We start from the raw sequence: 7780 nt of genomic DNA on the forward strand, positions 1-7780 counted from the left end.
GTGTATATAGGGGTGTAGTATGTAGTATAATACAGGTGTATATAGGGGTGTAGTATAATAGAGGTGTATATAGGGGTGTAGTGGTGTAGTATAATATAGGTGTATGTAGTTGTGTAGTATAATACAGGTGTATATAGGGGTGTAGGATGTAGTGGTGTAGTATAATACAGGTGTGTATATAGGGGTGTAGTATAATACAGGTGTGTATATAGGGGTGTAGTATAATACAGGTGTATATAGGGGTGTAGTATAATACAGGTGTATATAGGGGTGTAGTATAATACAGGTGTATTTAGGGGTGTAGTATAATACAGGTGTATATAGGGGTGTAGTATGTAGTGGTGTAGTATAATACAGGTGTATATAGTGGTGTAGTATAATACAGGTGTATGTAGGGGTGTAGTATGTAGTGGTGTAGTGTATATAGTGGTGTAATAAAATACAGGTGTATGTAGGGGTGTAGTATGTAGTGGTGTAGCATAATACAGGTGTGTATATAGGGGTGTAGTATAATACAGGTGTATGTAGGGGTGTAGTATGTAGTGGTGTAGTATAATACAGGTGTGTATATAGGGGTGTAGTGGTGTAGTATAATACAGGTGTATATAGGGGTGTAGTGGTGTAGTATAATACAGGTGTATATAGGGGTGTAGTGATGTAGTATAATACAGGTGTATATAGGGGTGTAGTGGTGTAGTATAATACAGGTGTATATAGGGGTGTAGTATAATACAGGTGTATATAGGAGTGTAGTATAATACAGGTGTATTTAGGGGTGTAGTATAATACAGGTGTATATAGGGGTGTAGTATGTAGTGGTGTAGTATAATACAGGTGTGTATATAGGGGTGTAGTATAATACAGGTGTATATAGGGGTGTAGTATAATACAGGTGTATATAGGGGTGTAGTATAATACAGGTGTATTTAGGGGTGTAGTATAATACAGGTGTATATAGGGGTGTAGTATGTAGTGGTGTAGTATAATACAGGTGTATATAGGGGTGTAGTATGTAGTGGTGTAGTATAATACAGGTGTATGTAGGTGTGTAGGATGTAGTGGTGTAGTATAATACAGGTGTGTATATAGGGGTGTAGTATAATACAGGTGTGTATATAGGGGTGTAGTATAATACAGGTGTATTTAGGGGTGTAGTATAATACAGGTGTATATAGGGGTGTAGTATGTAGTGGTGTAGCATAATACAGGTGTATATAGGGGTGTTTTGGTGTAGTATAATACAGGTGTATATAGGGGTGTAGTATGTAGTGGTGTAGTATAATACAGGTGTGTATATAGGGGTGTAGTATAATACAGGTGTATATAGTGGTGTAGTATAATACAGGTGTATATAGGGGTGTAGTATGTAGTGGTGTAGTATAATACAGGTGTGTATATAGGGGTGTAGTATAATACAGGTGTATGTAGGGGTGTAGTATGTAGTGGTGTAGTATAATACAGGTGTGTATATAGGGGTGTAGTATAATACAGGTGTATATAGGGGTGTAGTGGTGTAGTATAATACAGGTGTATATAGGGGTGTAGTATAATATAGGTGTATATAAGGGTGTAGTATGTAGTGGTGTAGTATAATACAGGTGTATATAGGGGTGTAGTGGTGTAGTATAATACAGGTGTATATAGGGGTGTAGTGGTGTAGTATAATACAGGTGTATATAGGGGTGTAGTACGTAGTGGTGTAGTATAATACAGGTGCATATAGGGGTGTATTATAATACAGGTGTGTATATAGGGGTGTAGTATAATACAGGTGTATGTAGGGGTGTAGTATGTAGTGGTGTAGTATAATACGGGTGTAGTACGTAGTGGTGTAGTATAATACAGGTGTATATAGGGGTGTAGTATAATACAGGTGTTTATATAGGGGTGTAGTATAATACAGGTGTGTATATAGGGGTGTAGTATAAAACAGGTGTATATAGAGGTGTAGTATAATACAGGTGTATATAGGGGTGTAGTGGTGTAGTATAATACAGGTGTATATAGGGGTGTAGTACGTAGTGGTGTAGTATAATACAGGTGTATATAGGGGTGTAATATAATACAGGTGTATATAGGAGTGTAGTATAATACAGGTGTATATAGGGGTGTAGTATAATACAGGTGTATGTAGGGGTGTAGTATGTAGTGGTGTAGTATAATACAGGTGTATATAGGGGTGTAGTGGTGTAGTATAATACAGGTGTATATAGGGGTGTAGTATAATATAGGTGTATATATGGGTGTAGTACGTAGGGGTGTAGTATGTAGTGGTGTAGTATAATACAGGTGTATATAGGGGTGTAGTATGTAGTGGTGTAGTAAAATACAGGTGTGTGTATATAGGGGTGTAGTATAATACAGGTGTATGTAGGGGTGTAGTATGTAGTGGTGTAGTATAATACAGGTGTATATAGGGGTGTAGTGGTGTAGTATAATACAGGTGTATATAGGGGTGTAGTACGTAGTGGTGTAGTATAATACAGGTGTATATAGGGGTGTAGTATAATACAGGTGTTTATATAGGGGTGTAGTATGTAGGGGTGTAGTATAATACAGGTGTATATAGGGGTGTAGTGGTGTAGTATAATACAGGTGTATATAGGGGTGTAGTATAATACAGGTGTATATAGGGGTGTAGTATGTAGTGGTGTAGTATAATACAGGTGTATATAGGGGTGTAGTATGTAGTGGTGTAGTGTATATAGTGGTGTAGTAAAAGACAGGTGTATGTAGGGGTGTAGTATGTAGTGGTGTAGCATAATACAGGTGTATATAGGGGTGTTTTGGTGTAGTATAATACAGGTGTATATAGGGGTGTAGTATGTAGTGGTGTAGTATAATACAGGTGTGTATATAGGGGTGTAGTATAATACAGGTGTATATAGGGGTGTAGTATGTAGTGGTGTAGTGTATATAGTGGTGTAGTATAATACAGGTGTATATAGGGGTGTAGTATGTAGTGGTGTAGTATAATACAGGTGTATATAGGGGTGTAGTATAATACAGGTGTATGTAGGGGTGTAGTATGTAGTGGTGTAGTATAATACAGGTGTGTATATAGGGGTGTAGTATAATACAGGTGTATATAGGGGTGTAGTGGTGTAGTATAATACAGGTGTATATAGGGGTGTAGTATAATATAGGTGTATATAAGGGTGTAGTATGTAGTGGTGTAGTATAATACAGGTGTATATAGGGGTGTAGTGGTGTAGTATAATACAGGTGTATATAGGGGTGTAGTGGTGTAGTATAATACAGGTGTATATAGGGGTGTAGTACGTAGTGGTGTAGTATAATACAGGTGCATATAGGGGTGTATTATAATACAGGTCTGTATATAGGGGTGTAGTATAATACAGGTTTATATAGGGGTGTAGTATGTAGGGGTGTAGTATAATACAGGTGTATATAGGGGTGTAGTGGTGTAGTATAATACAGGTGTATATAGGGGTGTAGTATAATACAGGTGTATATAGGGGTGTAGTATGTAGTGGTGTAGTATAATACAGGTGTATATAGGGGTGTAGTATGTAGTGGTGTAGTGTATATAGTGGTGTAGTAAAATACAGGTGTATGTAGGGGTGTAGTATGTAGTGGTGTAGCATAATACAGGTGTATATAGGGGTGTTTTGGTGTAGTATAATACAGGTGTATATAGGGGTGTAGTATGTAGTGGTGTAGTATAATACAGGTGTGTATATAGGGGTGTAGTATAATACAGGTGTATATAGGGGTGTAGTATGTAGTGGTGTAGTGTATATAGTGGTGTAGTATAATACAGGTGTATATAGGGGTGTAGTATGTAGTGGTGTAGTATAATACAGGTGTGTATATAGGGGTGTAGTATAATACAGGTGTATGTAGGGGTGTAGTATGTAGTGGTGTAGTATAATACAGGTGTGTATATAGGGGTGTAGTATAATACAGGTGTATATAGGGGTGTAGTGGTGTAGTATAATACAGGTGTATATAGGGGTGTAGTATAATATAGGTGTATATAAGGGTGTAGTATGTAGTGGTGTAGTATAATACAGGTGTATATAGGGGTGTAGTGGTGTAGTATAATACAGGTGTATATAGGGGTGTAGTACGTAGTGGTGTAGTATAATACAGGTGCATATAGGGGTGTATTATAATACAGGTGTGTATATAGGGGTGTAGTATAATACAGGTGTATGTAGGGGTGTAGTATGTAGTGGTGTAGTATAATACAGGTGTATATAGGGGTGTAGTACGTAGTGGTGTAGTATAATACAGGTGTTTATATAGGGGTGTAGTATAATACAGGTGTGTATATAGGGGTGTAGTATAAAACAGGTGTATATAGAGGTGTAGTATAATACAGGTGTATATAGGGGTGTAGTGGTGTAGTATAATACAGGTGTATATAGGGGTGTAGTACGTAGTGGTGTAGTATAATACAGGTGTATATAGGGGTTTAGTATATAGTGGTGTAGTCTAATACAGGTGTATATAGGGGTGTAGTATGTAGTGGTGTAGTGTATATAGGGGTGTAGTATAATACAGGTGTATTTAGGGGTGTAGTATAATACAGGTGTATATAGTGGTGTAGTATAATACAGGTGTATGCAGGGGTGTAGTATGTAGTGGTGTAGTATAATACAGGTGTGTATATAGGGGTGTAGTATAATACAGGTGTATATAGGGGTGTAGTATAATACAGGTGTATATAGGGGTGTAGTACGTAGTGGTGTAGTATAATACAGGTGTATATAGGGGTGTAGTATAATACAGGTGTGTATGTAGGGGTGTAGTATGTAGTGGTGTAGTATAATACAGGTGTATATAGTGGTGTAGTATAATACAGGTGTGTATATAGGGGTGTAGTATAAAACAGGTGTATATAGTGGTGTAGTATGTAGTGGTGTAGTATAATACAGGTGTATATAGGGGTGTAGTACGTAGTGGTGTAGTATAATACAGGTGTATATAGGGGTGTATTATAATACAGGTGTGTATATAGGGGTGTAGTATAATACAGGTGTATGTAGGGGTGTAGTATGTAGTGGTGTAGTATAATACAGGTGTATATAGGGGTGTAGTACGTAGTGGTGTAGTGTATATAGTGGTGTAGTATAATACAGGTGTATGTAGGTGTGTAGGATGTAGTGGTGTAGTATAATACAGGTGTGTATATAGGGGTGTAGTATAATACAGGTGTATATAGGGGTGTAGTGGTGTAGTATAACATAGGTGTATATAGGGGTGTAGTATGTAGTTGTGTAGTATAATACAGGTGTATATAGGGGTGTAGTATGTAGTGGTGTAGTGTATATAGTGGTGTAGTATAATACAGGTGTATGTAGGTGTGTAGGATGTAGTGGTGTAGTATAATACAGGTGTGTATATAGGGGTGTAGTATAATACAGGTGTATATAGGGGTGTAGTATCATACAGGTGTATTTAGGGGTGTAGTATAATACAGGTGTATATAGGGGTGTAGTATGTAGTGGTGTAGTATAATACAGGTGTATGTAGGGGTGTAGTATAATACAGGTGTATATAGGGGTGTTTTGGTGTAGTATAATACAGGTGTATATAGGGGTGTAGTATGTAGTGGTGTAGTATAATACAGGTGTATATAGGGGTGTAGTATGTAGTGGTGTAGTATAATACAGGTGTATATAGGGGTGTAGTATGTAGTGGTGTAGTATAATACAGGTGTGTATATAGGGGTGTAGTATAATACAGGTGTATATAGGGGTGTAGTGGTGTAGTATAATATAGGTGTATATAGGGGTGTAGTATGTAGTGGTGTAGTATAATACAGGTGTATGTAGGTGTGTAGGATGTAGTGGTGTAGTATAATACAGGTGTGTGTATATAGGGGTGTAGTATAATACAGGTGTATATAGGGGTGTAGTATAATACAGGTGTATTTAGGGGTGTAGTATAATACAGGTGTATATAGGGGTGTAGTATGTAGTGGTGTAGTATAATACAGGTGTATGTAGGGGTGTAGTATAATACAGGTGTATATAGGGGTGTTTTGGTGTAGTATAATACAGGTGTATATAGGGGTGTAGTATGTAGTGGTGTAGTATAATACAGGTGTATATAGGGGTGTAGTATGTAGTGGTGTAGTATAATACAGGTGTATATAGGGGTGTAGTATGTAGTGGTGTAGTATAATACAGGTGTGTATATAGGGGTGTAGTATAATACAGGTGTATATAGGGGTGTAGTGGTGTAGTATAATATAGGTGTATATAGGGGTGTAGTATGTAGTGGTGTAGTATAATACAGGTGTATATAGGGGTGTAGTACGTAGCGGTGTAGTATAATTGGGGTGTAGTATAATACAGGTGTGTGTATATAGGGGTGTAGGGGTGTAGTATAATACACGTGTATATAGAGGTGTAGTGGTGTAGTATAATACAGGTGTATATAGGGGTGTAGTACGTAGTGGTGTAGTATAATACAGGTGTATATAGGGGTGTATTATAATACAGGTGTATATAGGGGTGTAGTATGATACAGGTGTATTTAGGGGTGTAGTATAATACAGGTGTATTTAGGGGTGTAGTATAATACAGGTGTATATAGGGGTGTAGTATAATACAGGTGTGTATATAGGGGTGTAGTATAATACAGGTGTATATAGGGGTGTAGTATAATACAGGTGTATATAGGGGTGTAGTATAATATAGGTGTATATAGGGGTGTAGTATGTAGTGGTGTAGTATAATACAGGTGTATATAGGGGTGTAGTATGTAGTGGTGTAGTGTATATAGTGGTGTAGTGTAATACAGGTGTATATAGGGGTGTAGTATAATACAGGTGTGTATATAGGGGTGTAGTATGTAGGGGTGTAGTATAATACAGGTGTATATAGGGGTGTAGTGGTGTAGTATAATATAGGTGTATATAGGGGTGTAGTATGTAGTTGTGTAGTATAATACAGGTGTATATAGGGGTGTAGTATGTAGTGGTGTAGTTTATATAGTGGTGTAGTATAATACAGGTGTATGTAGGGGTGTAGTATGTAGTGGTGTAGTATAATACATGTGTGTATATAGGGGTGTAGTATAATACAGGTGTATATAGAGGTGTAGTGGTGTAGTATAATACAGGTGTATATAGGGGTGTAGTGGTGTAGTATAATACACGTGTATATAGAGGTGTAGTGGTGTAGTATAATACAGGTGTATATAGGGGTGTAGTGGTGTAGTATAATACAGGTGTATATAGGGGTGTAGTACGTAGTGGTGTAGTATAATACAGGTGTATTTAGGGGTGTATTATAATACAGGTGTATATAGGGGTGTAGTATAATACAGGTGTATATAGGGGTGTAGTATGTAGTGGTGTAGTATAATACAGGTGTGTATATAGGGGTGTAGTATAATACAGGTGTATGTAGGGGTGTAGTATGTAATGGTGTAGTATAATACAGGTGTATATAGGGGTGTAGTGGTGTAGTATAATACAGGTGTATATAGGGGTGTAGTATAATACAGGTGTATATATGGGTGTAGTATGTAGTGGTGTAGTATAATACAGGTGTATATAGGGATGTAGTATGTAGTAGTGTAGTATAATACAGGTGTGTGTATATAGGGGTGTAGTATAATACAGGTGTATGTATGGGTGTAGTATGTAGTGGTGTAGTATAATACAGGTGTATATAGGGGTGTAGTGGTGTAGTATAATACAGGTGTATATAGGGGTGTAGTATGTAGTGGTGTAGTATAATACAGGTGTGTATATAGGGGTGTAGTATAATACAGGTGTATGTAGGGGTGTAGTATGTAG

Source organism: Anomaloglossus baeobatrachus, chromosome 12, assembly GCF_048569485.1.
Source record: "Anomaloglossus baeobatrachus isolate aAnoBae1 chromosome 12, aAnoBae1.hap1, whole genome shotgun sequence".
In the NCBI taxonomy this organism is placed as follows: Eukaryota; Metazoa; Chordata; class Amphibia; order Anura; family Aromobatidae; genus Anomaloglossus; species Anomaloglossus baeobatrachus.